This window comes from Triticum dicoccoides, chromosome 7A (assembly GCF_002162155.2).
Source record: "Triticum dicoccoides isolate Atlit2015 ecotype Zavitan chromosome 7A, WEW_v2.0, whole genome shotgun sequence".
NCBI classification, from domain to species: Eukaryota; Viridiplantae; Streptophyta; class Magnoliopsida; order Poales; family Poaceae; genus Triticum; species Triticum dicoccoides.
The window spans coordinates 295,187,172-295,205,493 of NC_041392.1; positions in this window are offsets into that span (position 1 = coordinate 295,187,172).

Genomic DNA, 18,322 nt, shown 5'->3' on the forward strand with positions numbered 1-18,322 from the left:
ATGTCACGCGTGCACTTGCGTCCAGATTGATGCGCTCTTGGAGTGGTAGAGGAAGAATGTCCAATGGTGACGATGGGTTGAATCCGTAGACGACCTCGAAGGGGGACTTGCCAGTTGTTGAGTGTCTTTCCCTGTTGTATGCGAACTCGGCAATAGGTAGGCACTCCTCCCACTCCTTGATGTTCTTCTTCATGAGTACTCAAAGTAGAGCGGAGAGTGTGCGGTTGGTCACCTCCGTTTGGCCGTCGGTTTGAGGGTGGTAAGCCATGGAGAAGAGTAGCTTGATTCCGAGCTGGCGCATAGGGTCTTCCAAAAGAAGCTTAGGAACTTGACGTCGCGGCCCGAGACGATCGTCTTTGGCACTCCATGTAAACGCAATATTTCCCTACAAAAGAGATTGGCAACATGTGAAGCATCGTCTATCTTGTTGCAAGGAATAAAATGTGCCATTTTTGAGAAACGGCCCACAACGACAAATACCGAATCTTTCCCATTTCGAGTCCTAGGCAAACCAAGTACAAAGTCCATGCTAATGTCTTCCCATGGTTGATATGGAACTGGTAGAGGCATATAAAGGCCATGAGATTGAGCTTTGGACTTAGCTTTGCGACATGTAGAGCATCGGTTGGTGAAGCGATTGACGTCACAGAACATCTTGGGCCAAAGTAGTTCTTTGAGAGCGTAGCAAAAATCTTGTCGCATCCGAAATGTACCATTAAGCCTCCTTCATTAGATTCCTGCAAAATCAACAAACGAAGAGAAGACTCGGGGATGCAAAGTTTGTTAGCTCTCATAAGATATCCATCTTTGATGTAATAGCGTTCCCAAGAGGTGTGCGACAAACACTTGGCATAAGGAGTAGCAAAAGTAGGGTCATACTCATACTAGTCTTTTATGTGCTCAAAGCCAATGATATCCAATTCAAGTTGAGTAACAAGCATGCATATGCGGGAAAGTGCATCCGCCACAATGTTTTCTTTGCCCTTAATGTACTTGACGACATAAGGAAAAGACTCAATAAATTCACTCCATTTAGCATGATGCTTGTTCAACTTGTTTTGGCCCTTAAGATACTTGAGCGTTTCATGATCGGTATGAATGATAAACTCATGTGGGCGAAGATAGTGTTTCCATTCATGCAAAACGCGGACTAAAGCATATAGCTCTTTTTCATAGATGGGGTAATTGAGTTGCGCGCCTGAGAGTTTCTCGCTAAAGTAAGCTATGGGGCGCTTCTCTTGCGTTAACACACCTCCTATGCCATTACCACTAGTAGCGCAATGAATCTCAAAGGGTTTGTCGAAGTTGGGTAATGCAAGCACGGGAGCATGAGTAAGCAAATTCTTAAGCTCATTGAAAGCGGTATCTTGGGATAGTCCCCAAACAAAAGGCTTGTTCTTCTTTCTCAAAGCATGCAAAGGCGAAGCAAGGGTGCTAAAATCCTTCACAAAACGATGATAGAAACCCGCAAGGCCAAGAAAGCTACGCACTTGTTGCAAATTGGTTGGTTGTGGCCAAGTCTTAATAGCATGGATCTTGGACTAATCAACATGAACACCCTTAGAAGAAACAACAAAACCCAAGAAAACGAGCTTATCAACGCCAAAAAGGCATTTCTCCATATTAGCATAGAGTTACTCTTTTTGAAGAGTTTGCAAAACGGTGCGAACATGGGTGGCATGATCTCTAAGAGGTTTGCTATAAACAAGGATATCATGAAAGTAGACCACAACAAATATACCAATGTAAGGGCGGAAGACATGATTCATGAGACGCATAAAAGTACCCGGTGCTTCCAATAGACCCATAGGCATGACTAACCACTCATACAAGCCAAACTTGGCTTTGAAAGAGGTTTTCCATTCATCACCCTCTTGTATGCGTATTTGGTAGTAACCACTCTTGAGAATAATTTTAGAAAAGATAGTGGCACCATTAAGCTCATCAAACATATCATCTAGGCGTGGAATGGGATACCTATAGCAAACAGTGAAAGCATTGATAGGTCTACAATCGGAGCACATGCGAAAGCTACCGTCTCGTTTTGGCACAAGAATGACCGGGACGACACAAGGGCTCAAACTTTCACGCACATGTCCATGGTCTATGAGATGCTTTACTTGCCTTTGTATTTCTTTGGTTTCTTCGGGGTTGACGCAGTAGGGAGCTTTGTTCGGAAGCGGTGCTCCAGGGATGAGGTCGACGCCGTGCTCAATGCCTCGTAGTGGAGGTAGTCCCGGAGGTAGCTTGTCGGGGAAAACATCGTGAAATTCCTGCAAAAGAGAAGACAACACTAGAGGAAGAGTGTGATAAGTGTTAGTTTGTGGTCCATTGTCCTTGAACACAAGGACGTAGTGTGGGACACTAGACGGGTTCTCTAACACTCCTCTTATCTCACTTTTGGTGGCAAATAGTACTAAGTTCTTCTTTTCGCTCATCGTGGAGGTGTTCGATTTGGGCTTGTGGCGCTCACTCTCTTTTTGGTGGCTCACTCGCTCACTATGATCTCCACGATGGGTGGCTTGCTTGTCAGAGATCACTTGACTTGGCAACATTGGAAGGAGGACGTACTCCTTGCCCTTCATCTTGAAGATGTAGTGGTTCGTTCGGCCGTTGTGGATGACTCCTCTATCAAATTCCCATGGGCGTCCAAGGAGAAGATGCAAACGGTCATTGGAACAACTTCACACTCTAAGGTGTCTTCGTAGGCGCCAATTTTGAAGGAGACTTGCACTCGATGCTCGACTTGGATAGTGCTGGAGTCGCTAAGCCATTGCACTTTGTATGGATGAGGGTGCTTCGTCTTGGGCAATTGGAGCTTGGAACAAAGTTCTTCACTTGCTAGATTATGACCACTCCCTCCATCGATGATAACCTTGACGGATCGTCCATTGATGTCGGCCTTGGTATGGAATATGTGGCATCGCTGGTCTTCTTCTTGGTGATGTTGGAGAGTAAAGACCTTGGAGACAACGAGAGCGGGACTTGAATCTTCATCGCAAAAGACTTGTTCCTCTTCATCGTTCACTTGCCGGTGCATGGCGACTTGCTCTATGGCGTCCATTTCTTCTTCACTCATTGAGTCGTAAGTGCCGTCGTCGTTGAGGATCATGGTCCGCTTGTTGGTGCACTCATAGGAATTGTGGCCTCGGCCTCCGTATGTGAAGCATTTGAAGGAACTTGTCTTGACGGTCTCATCGGTTGGAGTGGATGATGATGAAGCTCTCGGCTTGAAGTTGCTCGTAGTAGGAGGATGACTTGGGGTTGATGAAGCTTTCTTGGAACTCAACTTGTCGATGGTGCTAGTAGAAGGCTTGGTAGTCAGTGTTTGAGTCGTTGAATCTTGGTTGTTGGAGAAGCCGTAGGACTTGGATGAGAACTTGGCATACTTGAAATCATCTTGCACTTGGCGTTCCGCTTTGGTAGCTTGATGCACTAGCTCGATGAGGTTCGAGTATGGTTGGAAGTCGGCGGTCTTCTTGATAGGATGGTTGAGTCCATTCAAGAAATGTGCCATAGTTTGCTCATCATCTTCCGTGACATTGGCTCGTATCATGGCAATCTCCATCTCCTTGTAGTACTCTTCAATGCTCTTGGTTCCTTGCTTGAGTAGTTGGAGTTTCTTGAATAGGTTGCGGTTGTAGTAGGTAGGCACAAAGCGTGCTCTCATGACATCCTTCATTTGTGCCCAAGTAGTGATGGGTGGCTCACCTCTTGCCTCTCTGCGCTCGATGACTTGTTCCCACCAAATGAGGACATAGTCTTGGAACTCGAGGGATGCCATCACGGTTTTCTTCTCTTCGTCGTAGTTGTGCAAATGGAAGATTTTGTCGACCTTCAATGCCCATGAAAGGTACTCTTCGGGGCCGTTGCTTCCGATGGACTTGGGCATGGTGAACTTGAGCTTTCTGTAGCGTTGCTCTTCATTGTGTTGGGGTCGGGGATGATGACGCCCGTGTTGTAGATGATTGTCAAGCTCGTGTCGCTCTTGGTGAGGAGGGTTGTCAACCTCATGTTGCTCTTGTCATGGAGGATTTCCATTGTCTTCATGCTCTTGATGAACTTAATGTTCTTGGCAAGCTTGTGGAGGAGCTTGTCGAGCTCGAGGAGGAGCTTGAGGAACGTGACGGTGCACGCGAGCTTGATGTCATTGTTCATGAAGTTCTTCGCGAAGTGCTTCCTCTTGTTCACGTGCTTGTCGGCCTCGGTTGGCTACGACTCGACTTGAATCTTGGAGGGCTTGTTGTGCCTCAAGTGCTTGAGTTTCGTTGTTCTTGACGTTGTGCCTCGGCATCTTGTGCAACTTGGTGTAGACGCGCTCGCTCTTCCTCTTCATGTTGGCATTGTCGTTGCCGTTCTCGTGCTAGCGCAAAGACCTCTTGAGTTTGACGTTGTCGGCGCTCTTGAGAGTTGGTGTCGCGTAGGGGATTGAGGCTTGCTTGACGATCGTTGCGTGCGGCATGGCGTAGAGTGTTCGATGTCGGTGTAGTTGAGCCGGAGAGTGTGAAGTCGGAGTGTCGGCTTGAACGGATCCTTCTTGAAGTGGAAGAATAGCGGTTGAGCAACAAAGCACGAATCTCGCCCATTCTTGCGTCATTCTCTTGCTTGTGATCGTCGAGCTTGTGGTCTAAGTAGTCCTTGTACGTTGCTCGGAGAGTCGCAATTCGGCGGCAAGGCTGTCGATGCGTTCAGTCATAGCTTTTTGCTCTTGATGCAAAGCACGTTGTGCACCAAAGAGGTGACTCTTGGTGATGAAGGAGTTAATGTCGTCGTCTTGCTCCATGAAGAGTGGGTTTGTAGAAGTACTAGGCCTATCCATCATTCCAAGACAAATGTGAGTGGTAGAAAGAGAAGAACGAATACCAAATGTACCTTGACCAAAGTTGAAAGTGGATCGATGATCACTCCAATGTAGGACAAGGAAATAGCACAATTGGTACTAGCTCTTGTCGGTTTCTCACACCTACAGAAGTAAAAGCTTTTGGTGGAGCTTGGTTATGATGGTGGCACAAAATTTGATGCAACTGTATGTGAGCTTCAATAATGTTGGAAAAGATTCGCAAGATGCAAAGTAACAAGTAGACCAAGCATATAAGGTACACGGAAACACACACGAAAAGATAAGTGGGGTTGGGGAACCAAGGATGAGCCAAAATGTGGAATCCACAAAAATTCTCTTGTTGCACAACACTAGAGAGACACTAGCACGATTACACAAGAGGCGGATACAAGAACTTGTTCACAACCTACTTAGCAAAAATGCAACGAATTCTATCCCAAGTATGCTTTATGAAAGGTGTTTCTATGATATGATCCAAGATGATCGATTATGACAATCTTAATGTTGTATGATGCTATGGTTCTTGCTTAAAAGCTCTTTGCGTATCTTTCCTCTTTGCTTAAAAGCTTGTTTGGTGCTTTGATGTTGGAGCTCTTTTCTTATGCGATGTTTGATGAACCAAGATAGCAATTGTCTATGCGATGAAAACTTTGTGACACAAGAGATGATACCAATATATGCAACAATGATGTATGTGTGCTATGGGAAGTATGATCACTAATGTGCACAAGTCTCGTTGCCGGCAATACTCAATGGAGAGTCTCGATGGGTAAGCAATGCAAAGGAGTAAGGCTATGATGGTTATCAATGTAATGGCAAGAGTGATAAGTCCAATACCAAGACGAGGTTATCGGTCTTGCTTCCGGTATGGTGTCAAAATGGTGGCACGAATACCAAGGTGTAGTCGAGTTGGTCGTTGTTGATGACGCATCCGTGGCGAAGATGAGCGGCGGTGATGTTGATGTTGAACCGTACCTAGGTAGCCGAAACATGAAAGGTTACAGAACCGCAACTCAAATTCTCAAAGCTCGAAGTGGCAACATGTGTCGGAGAGCAAACAGTCCAAATGGTGGTGGTATGCAGAAGTGGTGATGTTGTATTGATGGTGGGAGTGCGTATGCGGAAATGTGGGGCGGTGGTGGTGACTATACTGAAAAAAGTCAGTTTCGTCCGGGTCGGTCGGACGTCCGGGCTGGGCCGGTCATCCGGTCGTCGGACGTCCGGGCTGGGTCAGACGTCCGGTGCCTGGGCGAAAATCGGGCACGGGATGAACAACTAGGGTTCGAGGTGGAGATGGCGAAAATGGTCAAATCCGGAGGATTTTGTGGATGGGAAGGGTGGGGAAAGGGGAAAAAAAGCTAGATCCACTCAAAACAAAGCAAATCCAAGGATCCAAACCAACAAAATCTCAACACACTAACAAATCAAAAAAAATTGGGGCTATTTTTGTGTGGAATTTTTGAATTAGGACGAAAAACAACAAAAACAAGGCTAGAAACACAATGGGGAGGCTTCGAAATCGTGATCAACGTGGCTCATGATACCAAGATGATGTAGGGTAGGGACCCTATAGCCCGATCTTTCATGATAGGAGCGGAATCCCGTGAAGAACATGAAGAACACGAGGTGGAAAGACAGGCAAAACACAAGGGAAACACAAGAGAAAAACTAAACCAACACAAGAAAGTCACACATGTGCTAGATCCTCGAATACATATGGTTCACACGGTACACAATCAACCAAGGACGATACAAGGGTAACGGTCTTCTCCGTGAGGAGGTCTTGATGTTCTTCTCCATAAGGAGGTCTTGAATCCAAAGGGATCTTCTCCGAAGAGGCCGCGGTCTCTCACGAGGAGTAGATCCGATGTGGATGAGCGAAGCTTTATCTCTCAAAATGAGCTAAACCAACGCTAACCCTGGAAAGTTGGACGAGGGGGAGTATACATAGTCTTAGTGCAAATGAGGGGGGCGAAGGGGTACATGGGCTGCGGCCCAACACGCATTAGCGCAGGCGTCGGACGTCCGGGGGTCACCGGTCGTCCGGAGGCTCGCGAGGGTCCGGACGTCCAGTGCCTGTCGGACGTCCGTAGTTTCGGCTCGGGTGGTCTTCGGTCGGACGTCCGGTCGGGGTCAGACGTCCGGGTGTCGGTCGTCCATTGACCGTCGGATGTCCGTAGATTTCGTCTCGGGTGTGGGAGCAATGAAGTCTCTTTTATCATACCTTTTATTTTTAGCTTGTTGGTTATCAAGATGAACAGGTGGTTCTATCTTAACATCATTATCTGATTCTTTATCATTGGTTGGTTGAGAGTCTTTATGAACCTCATCATTATATTTTTCATTAAAATTAGGTGAGTGTTCATTACCAAATAGAGTTTCAGCATCAGAGATAGAAGTTTCATTTTCATTATCAGGAGGTTTTTCTATTTCAGGTTCACTAGAAGTGTGCAAAGTCCTATCATTTTTCTTTTTCTTTTTCTTTCTAGAAGGACTAGGTGCACTAGTGTTATTTCTTTGTGAATCTTGTTCAATTCTTTTAGGGTGTCCCTGATACGTCTCCAACATATCTATAATTTTTGATTGTTCCATGCTATTATATTATCTGTTTTGGATGTTAATGGGCTTTATTTTAAACTTTTATATTATTTTTGGGACTAACCTATTAACCGGAGGCCCAACCCAAATTGATGTTTTTTTGCCTATTTCAGTGTTTCGTAGAAAAGGAATATCAAACGGAGTCCAAACGGAATGAAACCTTTGGGAACATGATTTTTGGAACAAACGTGATCCAGAGGACTTGGAGTGGACGTCAAGCAATCAATGAGGTGGCCATGAGGCAGGGGGCGCGCCCTCCCCTGGGCGCACCCTCCCCACTCATGGGCCCCTCGTAGCTCCACCGACCTACTTCTTCCTCCTATATATGTTCACATACCCGGCAAACATCCACGAGCACCACGAAACCCTATTTCCACCGCCGCAACCTTCTGTACCCAAGAGATCCCATCTTGGGGCCTTTTCTGAAGATCCTCCAAAGGGGGCATTGATCACGGAGGTCCTCTACATCAACTCCATGGCCCCTCCGATGATGTGTGAGTAGTTTACCTCAGACCTACGGGTCCATAGTTATTAGCTAGATGGCTTATTCTCTCTCTTTGGATCTCAATACAAAGTTCTCCTTGATTCTTTGGAGATCTATTCGATGTAACTCTTCTTTTTGCGGTGTGTTTGTCGAGATCCGATGAATTGTGGATTTATAATCCAGATTATCTATGAACAATATTTGAATCTTCTCTGAATTCTTTTATGTATGATTGGTTTATCTTTGCAAGTCTCTTTGATTTATTAGTTTGGTTTGGCCTACTAGATTGATCTTTCTTGCAATGGGAGAAGTGCTTAGCTTTGGGTTCAATCTTGCGGTGCTCGATCCCAGTGACAGAAAGGGAAACGACACGTATTGTATTGTTGCCATCGAGGATAAAAAGATGGGGTTTATATCATATTGCATGAGTTTATCCCTCTACATCATGTCATCTTGCTTAAGGCGTTACTCTGTTCTTATGAACTTAATACTCTAGATGCATGCTGGATAGCGGTCGATGTGTGGAGTAATAGTAGTAGATGCAGAATCGTTTCAGTCTACTTGTCTCGGACGTGATGCCTATATACATGATCATGCCTAGATATTCTCATAATTATTCGCTTTTCTATCAATTGCTCGATAGTAATTTGTTCACCCACCATAATACTTATGCTATCTTGAGAGAAGCCACTAGTGAAACCTATGGCCCACGGGTCTATTTTCCATCATACAAGTTTCCAATCTATTTTATTTTGCAATCTTTACTTTCAATCTATATCATAAAAATACCAAAAATACTTATATTATTATTATCATCTCTATCAGATATCACTCTTGCAAGTGGCCGTGAAGGGATTGACAACCCCTTTATCGCGTTGGTTGCGAGGTTCTTATTTGTTTGTGTAGGTACGAGGTGACTCGTGCGTGGTCTCCTACTGGATTGATACCTTGGTTCTCAAAAACCGAGGGAAATACTTATGCTACTTTACTGCACCACCCTTTCCTCTTCAAGGGAAAACCAACGCAGTGCTCAAGAGGTAGCAAGAAGGATTTTTGGCGCCGTTGCCGGGGAGATCTACGCACAAGTCAAGACATACCAAGTACCTATCACAAGTCTTATCCTTCGCATTACATTATTTGCCATTTGCCTCTCGTTTTCCTGTCCCCCACTTCACCCTTGCCGTTTTATTCGCTCTCTCTTTTCCGTTCGCCTCTTTTTCCTTCCTGCCTTCTGTGTGCTCGTTCTTTTTGCAATTTGTTGCCACCATGTCTGAAACTGGGGAGGTTATCATTGATAAGGATAATAATATGGAAAACTTTGATGCTATTGATGATCCTCTTGAAAATCCTATTATTTTTCACACTAAAAAGTTTCGTATTGGCAGCGGTAATATTATTGGGAAGGGAGTTATTCAAGATTTCTTTACTTGTGTCGGTGCTTTGCCCACTATGAGTGGATCTATCCTTCATAAAACTAGTATTATTCCAGATGCTATATCCTTGCTCATAGTTGAACTCGAGAGACAATTTTTACATACGCATCCTTCCATACAAAGGATTTTCCTAGAATATTCTAATATTGAGCATTCTTCTGTTAAGCGAGCAACGACCATCTTTTTAGCTCATGAGTTAAGATTTATAATAAAAGAGGCCAATGAAATTTTTGCGCATTATAGGGTGGACGCCGGCCGTCCTCCTATAGAAGCAATTCTTTTCTACCAAGAAGATATTATGCGTTTACGATCTTTAGATCATGTTGCTTTTAATGAAAACCTTAGAAAAAAGGTTCCTACCGTTGCTCTTGTTAATAGGATCTCTGAACTTAATGATAATTTTGCCATCCAGAACAATGGGCTAGGTTTTTCCCTTGAATAAAGGCTCATGAATTTTTGCCAAAAGAATGCTTATAATGATGAATTGATTGTGCAATATGAGGGGCCAAAGGAGGAACCAATACCTCCCGAGCTTGATCTTGGGGACTTTTGTCCCATTAAATTTAGCCCTTTTGATTATTTTTGCTTGCCAGAAAGGAAGCATGCTGCTGAACGTAGGGAGTATGAGATGAGATTTCGCGATATATCTTATCATTATCATGGCAATACCTAGATCTATCTTCGCTTTTATGCCTAGCTAGGGGCGTTAAACGATAGCGCTTGTTGGGAGGCAACCCAATTTTATTTTTATTCCTGGCTTTTTGCTACTGTTTAGTAATAAATAATTTATCTAGCCTCTATTTTGATAGTGTTTTTTGTGTTTAATTAATGTTTGTGCCAAGTAGAACCGTTGGGAAGACTTGGGGAAAGTCTTTTTGATCTTGCTGCAAAAAACAGAAACTTTAGCGCTCACAAGAATTGCTGCCATTTTTTATTGGAGAGTGTTATTTTGTTAATTCTTTTTGCAGATGATTAATAGATAAATTTCTCACATCCAACAATTTATTTTCGAATTTTGGGGGTTCCACAAGTGGTAGAAACCTACAGATTACTATAGACTGTTCTGTTTTTGACAGATTCTGTTTTTCGTGTGTTGTTTGCTTATTTTGATGAATCTATGGCTAGTAATAGAGTTTATGAACCATAGAAAAGTTTCAATACAGTAGGTTTAACACCAATATAAATCAAGAATGAGTTCATTACAGTACCTTGAAGTGGTGTTTTGTTTTCTTTTACTAACGGAGCTCACAAATATTTTCTTTTAAGTTTTGTGTTGTGAAGTTTTCAAGTTTTGGGTAAGGATTTGATGGATTATGGAACAAGGAGTGGCAAGAGCGTAAGCTTGGGGATGCCCAAGGCACCCCAAGGTAAAATCAAAGGACACCAAAAAGCCTAAGCTTGGGGATGCCCCGGAAGGCATCCCCTCTTTCGTCTTCGTCTATCGGTAACTTTACTTCGAGCTATATTTTTATTTGCCACATGATATGTGTTATGCTTAGAGCGTCTTGTATGATTTGAGTCTTTGATTTTTAGTTTACCACAATCATCCTTACTGTACACACCTTTTGGGAGAGACACACATGAATTGGAATTTATTAGAATACTCTATGCGCTTCACTTGTATCTTTTGAGCTATATGGTTTTTGCTCTAGTGCATTGCCTATATCTTTTAGAGCACGATGGTGGTTCTACTTTATAGAAATAATTGATCTATCATGCTTCACTTATATCATTTTGAGAGTCCTTTAGAACATCATGGTAATTCACTTTGGTTATAAATTTTAAATGCTAAGAGAAGTTGGATGCTTGATAGATGGTTTTGAGATATAAAGGTGGTAATATTAGAAGTGTGCTAGTTGAGTAATTGTGAAATTGATGAATACTTGTGTTGAAGTTGGAAAGTCCTGTAGCATGCACGTATGGTGAACGTTATGTGACAAATGTGAAGCATGGGGTGTTCTTTCATTACTTTCCTTATGAGTGGCGGTCGGCGACGAGCGATGGTCTTTTCCTACCAATCTACCCCCCTAGGAGCATGCGCGTAGTGCTTGGTTTTGATGACTTGTAGATTTTTGCAATAAGTATGTGAGTTCTTTATGACTAATGTTGATTCCATGGATTATACGCACTCTCACCCTTCCACCATTGCTAGCCTCTTTGGTACCGTGCATTGCCCTTTCTCACCTTGAGAGTTGGTGCAAACTTCGCCAGTGCATCCAAACCCCGTGATATGATACGCTCTATCACACATAAGCCTCCTTATATCTTCCTCAAAACAGCCACCATACCTACCTATTATGGCATTTCCATATCCATTCCGAGATATATTGCCATGCAACTTTCCACCGTTCCATTTATTTTGACACACATCATCATTGTCATATTGCTTTGCATGATCATGTAGTTGACATCGTATTTGTGGCAAATCCACCGTTCATAATTTTTTCATACATGTCACTCTTGATTCATCGCAATCCCGGTACACCGCCAGAGGCATTCATATAGAGTCATATTTTGCTATAAGTATCGAGTTGTAATTCTTGAGTTGTAAGAAAATAAAAGTGTGATGATCATCATTAGAGCATTGTCCCATGTGAGGAAAGGATGATGGAGATTATGATTCCCCCACAAGTCGGGATGAGACTCCAGACGAAAAAATGAAAAAATAAAGAAAAGAGGCCAAAAAATGAAAGAAGGCCCAAAAAAGAATAAATAAATGAGAGAAAAAGAGAGAAGGGACAATGTTACTATCCTTTTTCCACACCCGTGCTTCAAAGTAGCACCATGATCTTCATGATAGAGAGTGTCTTATTTTGTCACTTTCATATACTAGTGGGAATTTTTCATTATAGAACTTGGCTTGTATATTCCAATGATGAGCTTCCTCAAATGCCCTAGGTCTTCGTGAGCAAGCGAGTTGGATGCACACCCACTTAGTTTCTTTGATGAGCTTTCATATATTTATAGATCTAGTGCATCTGTTGCATGGCAATCCCTACTCCTTGCATTGACATCAATTGGTGGGCATCTCCATAGCCCATTGATTATCTGCGTCAATGTGAGACTTTCTCCCTTTTTGTCTTCTCACACAATCTCAATCATCATATTCTATTCCACCCATAGTGCTATGTCCATGGCTCGTGCTCATATATTGCATAAAAGTTGAAAGATTTTGAAAAGGCTTAGTATGAAACAATTGCTTGGCTTGTCATCGGGGTTGTGCATGATGAGAGCATTTTGTGTGACAAAAATGAAGCATGGCCAAACTATATGACTTTGTAGGGATAAGTTTTCTTTGGCTATGGTATTTTGGTAAGACATAATTTCTTGATTACCATACTTGGAGTATTACTATATTTATGTCAACAATAAAGTTTTATCTTGAATCTTTCGGATCTGAACATTCATGCCACAATAGAGAAAAATACATTGAAGAATATTCTAGAAAGCATTCGACATCAAAAATTCTGTTTTTGTCATTTACCTACTCGAGGACGAGTAGGAATTAAGCTGGGGGATGCTGATACGTCTCCAACGTATCTATAATTTTTGATTGTTCCATGCTATTATATTATCTGTTTTGGATGTTAATGGGCTTTATTTTACAATTTTATATTATTTTTGGGACTAACCTATTAACCGGAGGCCCAGCCCAAATTGATGTTTTGCCTATTTCAGTGTTTCGTAGAAAAGGAATATCGAACGGAGTCCAAACAAAATGAAACCTTCGGGAACGTGATTTTTGGAACAAACGTGATCCAGAGGACTTGGAGTGGACGTCAAGCAATCAACAAGGCGGCCACGAGGCAGGGGGCGCGCCTACCCCCCTGGGCGCGCCCTCCCCGCTCATGGGCCCCTCGTAGCTCCACTGACCTACTTCTTCCTCCAATATATGTTGACATGCCCCGCAAACATCCAGGAGCACCATGAAACCCTATGTCCATCGCCGCAACCTTCTGTACCCAAGAGATCCCATCTTGGGGCCTTTTTTGAAGCTCCACCGGAGGAGGCATTTATCACAGAGGGCCTCTACATCAAATCCATGGCCCCTCTGATGATTTGTGAGTAGTTTACCTCAGACCCACGGGTCCATAGTTATTAGCTAGGTGGCTTCTTCTCTCTCTTTGGATCTCAATACAAAGTTCTTCTCGATTCTCTTGGAGATCTATTCGATGTAACTCTTCTTTTTGCGGTGTGTTTGTCAAGATCCGATGAATTGTGGGTTTATGATCCAGATTATCTATGAACAATATTTGAATCTTCTTTGAATTCTTTTATGTATGATTGGTTTATCTTTGCAAGTCTCTTAGAATTATCAGTTTGGTTTTGCCTACTAGATTGATCTTTCTTGCAATGGGAGAAGTGCTTAGCTTTGGGTTCAATCTTGCGGTGCTCGATCCCAGTGACAGAAAGGGAAACGACACGTATTGTATTGTTGCCATCGAGGATAAAAAGATGGGGTTTATGTCATATTGCATGAGTTTATCCCTCTACATCATGTCATCTTGCTTAAGGCGTTACTCTGTTCTTATGAACTTAATACTCTAGATGCATGCTGGATAGCGGTCGATGTGTGGAGTAATAGTAGTAGATGGAGAATCGTTTCGGTCTACTTGTCTCGGACGTGATGCCTATATACATGATCATGCCTAGATATTCTCATAATTATTCTCTTTTCTATCAATTGCTCGATAGTAATTTGTTCACCCACCGTAATACTTATGTTATCTTGAGAGAAGCCACTAGTGAAACCTATGGCCCCCAGGTCTATTTTCCATCATACAAGTTTCCAATCTATTTTATTTTGCAATCTTTACTTTCAATCTATATCATAAAAATACCAAAAATACTTATCTTATTATTATCATCTCTCTCAGATCTCACTATTGCAAGTGGCCATGAAGGGATTGATAACCCCTTTATCGCGTTGGTTGCGAGGTTCTTATTTGTTTGTGTAGGTACGAGGTGACTCGCGCGTGGTCTCCTACTGGATTGATACCTTGGTTCTCAAAAACTGAGGGAAATACTTACGCTGCTTTACTGCACCACCCTTTCCTCTTCAAGGGAAAACCAACGCAGTGCTCAAGAGGTAGAAGTCCCTCAGGATAAAGTGGTTCCTGAGTCATTTTACCTCCTCTAGTTGCAACTCTAACAGCAAAGTCATGCCTATTATGATTCATTTCATCAAGTAATTCTCTTTTTGATTTAGCAACTTGTTCTAATTGAGTTTGAACCATAGAAGCATGTTTTCCAACACCTCTAACATCATTCGATATTCTAAATAACAAGTCACACAAGCGAGCAATCATATCAGAATTGTATTTCAATTGTTTCATAACATTTGCATTGAAGTGATCTTGTTTTCTAATGTAGTTTTCAAACTCATAAAGGCATTGACTAGCATGCATATTGTGAGGATGGTCATTATCATTAAACTTCATAAGAGAATTTACCTCTACTACCTTAGGCATTGGTGTTGTATTAAGCCCATGTATTTCTTCAATAGGAGGTAAATTTTTAACATCCTCAGCTTTAATACCTTTTTCCTTCATAGACTTCTTTGCCTCTTGCATATCTTCGGGACTGAGATATAATATACCCCTCTTCTTCGGAGTCGGTTTAGGCGGTGGTTCAGGAATAGTCCAATCATCATAATTTTTCAATATGTTATTCAAAAATTCTTCAGCTTGAGCAATAGTTCATTCCCTGAAAACACAACCAACACAACTATCTAGGAAGTCCCTAGAAGCATCGGTTAGTCCATTATAGAAGATGTCAAGTATTTCATTTTTCTTAAGAGGATGATCAGGCAAAGCGTTAATTAACTGGCAAAGCCTCCCCCAAGCTTGTGGGCGACTCTCTTCTTTAGTTTGCACAAAGTGAAATATTTCCTGTAAGGCAGCTTGTTTCATATGAGCAGGAAAATATTTTTCAGAAAAGTAATAAACCATATCCCGGGGACTACACACACAACCAGGAGCAAGAGTATTGTACCAAGTTTAGCATCACCCTTTAATGAGAAAGGAAATAATTTGAGAATAAAGTAATAACATGTTTTCTCATCATGAGTAAAAAGGGTGGCTAGATCATTCAACTTAGTAAGATGTGCCACAACAGTTTCAGTTTCATAACCATGTAAAGGATCAGATTCAACCAGAGTAATTAACTCTGGGTCGACAAAGAATTCATAATCCTTATCATGAATACAGATAGGTGAAGTAGCAAACTTAGGATCACATTTCATTCTAGCATTCAAAGATTTTTCTTTATACTTTTGTAGTAATTTCTCTAGATCATCTCTATCATTACAAGCAAGAATATCTCTAGTTGCTTCTTCACTCATAACATAACCTTCCGGTACCTTAGGCAATTTATATCTAGGAAGGCTAGTTCTAGCAGGTGTTTTAGGAGATTCGGATTCAAGCTCATCATCAGATTCAACAACATCATGTTGTATAACTCTACCAATTTATTTATCAAGAAATTCACCAAGTGGCACATCATCATTATCAAGCAAGGTACTAGCATCATCATAAGAATCATTCATAGTAGAAGTAGCATCATCAATAACTTGCGACATATCAGGATTAATAGCATGTGGTGGTGTTGGAAGTTTACTCATAACAGAAGGTGAATCTAAAGCAGAACTGGATGGCAGTTCCTTACCTCCCCTCGTCCTTGAGGGAAATATCTTAGTCTTTGGATCCTTTAGATTCTTCATAGTGATAATTGATAACCCACCAGTATAGAGGATCAATTGTAGCCTCTTTCGATAAGCAAGAGTGTCGAACCCAACGAGGAGCTAAAGGTAGAACAAATATTCCATCAAGTTCTATCGACCACCGATACAACTCTACGCACGCTTAACGTTCGCTTTACCTAGAACAAGTATGAAACTATAAGTACTTTGTAGGTGTTGTTGGATAGGTTTGCAAGATAATAAAGAGCGCATAAATAAAAAGTAGGGGCTGTTTAGATAAAGAAACAACTAAGTTAGTTTTAGTAGAGAGCTTGTTGTCACACAAAAAAGTCATTTGTCCCTAGGCAATCGATAACTAGACCGGTAATAACTATTGCAATTTTATTTGAGGGAGAGGCATAAGCTAACACACTTTATCTTCTTGGATCATATGAACTTATGATTGAAACTCTAGCAAGAATCCGCAACTACTAAAGATCATTAAGGTAAAACCCATCCATAGCATTATAAGGCATCAAGTCCTCTTTACTCCCATACGCAAACAACCTACTTACTCGGGTTTGTGCTTCTGTCACTCACGCCACCCACCATAAGCAAATCATGAACATATTGCAAACCCTACAGCAGGGATCCCTCACGCTTGCGCGACACGGAGAGCTCCATAGGACAGCACCAATAATAAAACATGCAACTCAAACCAATCACGATCATCAATTGACCCATAGGACAAAACGGATCTACTCAAACATAATAGGATAGCCATACATCATTGGGAAATAATATATAGCATTGAGCACCATGTTTAAGTAGAGATTACAGCAGGTAAAAGAGGGGTTACACTGCTGCATAGAGGGGGGAAGAGTTGGTGATGACGGTGGTGAAGTTGTTGGTGTAGATCATTGTCGCGATGATGGCCCCGGCGGCGTTCTAGCGCCACCGTGAGAGAGGGGGAGAGAGCCCCCTTCTTATTCTTCCTTGACCTTCCCACAAGATGGGAGAAGGGTTTCCCCTCTAGTCCATGGCCTCCATGGCGGCGGAGGGGCGAGATCCTCTCCAAGATTGGATCTGTCTCTCTCTGTTTCTGCATTCCAGATTCTGCCCTTTCACCATTTCTTATATTCTCGGAGATCCTTAACTCAAATTGGGCTGAAATTTGGACACGATTTTAATACAGATATTGGCTTTCTTGTGGCGAAAGAAGGGTACCAACCGCCTTACGGGGTGGCCGCGAGGGCCCAGGGCATGCCTGACCCCCTGGGGCGCGCCCCCTGCCTCGTGGCCCCCTCGGGCATCGTCTCGCATTGATTCTTCTTCCCAAAAATCACATATATTCCAAAAAAAACTGCATCAGTTTTTATCCCGTTTGGACTCCATTTGATATGGATTTTCTGCGAAACAAAAAACATGCAACAAACATGAACTGGCACTGGGCACTACATCAATATGTTAGTCCCAAAAATAGTATAAAAAGTTGCCAAAAGTATATGGAATTTGTAGAATATTGGCATGGAACAATCAAAAATTATAGATATGACGGAGACGTATCAGCATCCCCAAGCTTAATTCCTGCTCGTCCTCGAGTAGGTAAATGATAAAAAAGATAATTTTTGATGTGGAATGCTACCTAGCATAATCTTGATCATGTAATCTAATCATGGCATGAATATTACGACACGAGTGATTCAAAGCAATAGTCTATCATTTGACATTAAGACAATAATACTTCAAGCATACTAATAAAGCAATCATGTCTTTTCAAAATAACATGGCCAAAGAAAGTTATCCCTACAAAATCATATGGTCTGGCTATGCTCCATCTTCTGCACACAAAATATTCAAATCATTCACAACCCCGATGACAAACCAAGCAATTGTTTCATACTTTTGATGTTCCCAAACCTTTTCAACTTTCACGCAATACATGAGCGTGAGCCATGGATATAGCACTATAGGTGGAATAGAACATGATGATGGAGGTTGTGTGGAGAAGACAAAAAGGAAGAAAGTCTCACATCGACGCGGCTAATCAATGGGATATGGAGATGCCCATCAATTGATGTCAATGCGAGGAGTAGGGATTGCCATGCAATGGATGCACTAAGAGCTATAAGTATATGAAAGCTCAAACTGAAAACTAAGTGGGTGTGCATCCAACTTGCTTGCTCATGAAGACCTAGGGCATTTGAGGAAGCCCATCGTTGGAATATACAAGCCAAGTTCTATAATGAAAATTCCCACTTGTATTTGAAAGTGATAACTCAAGAGAC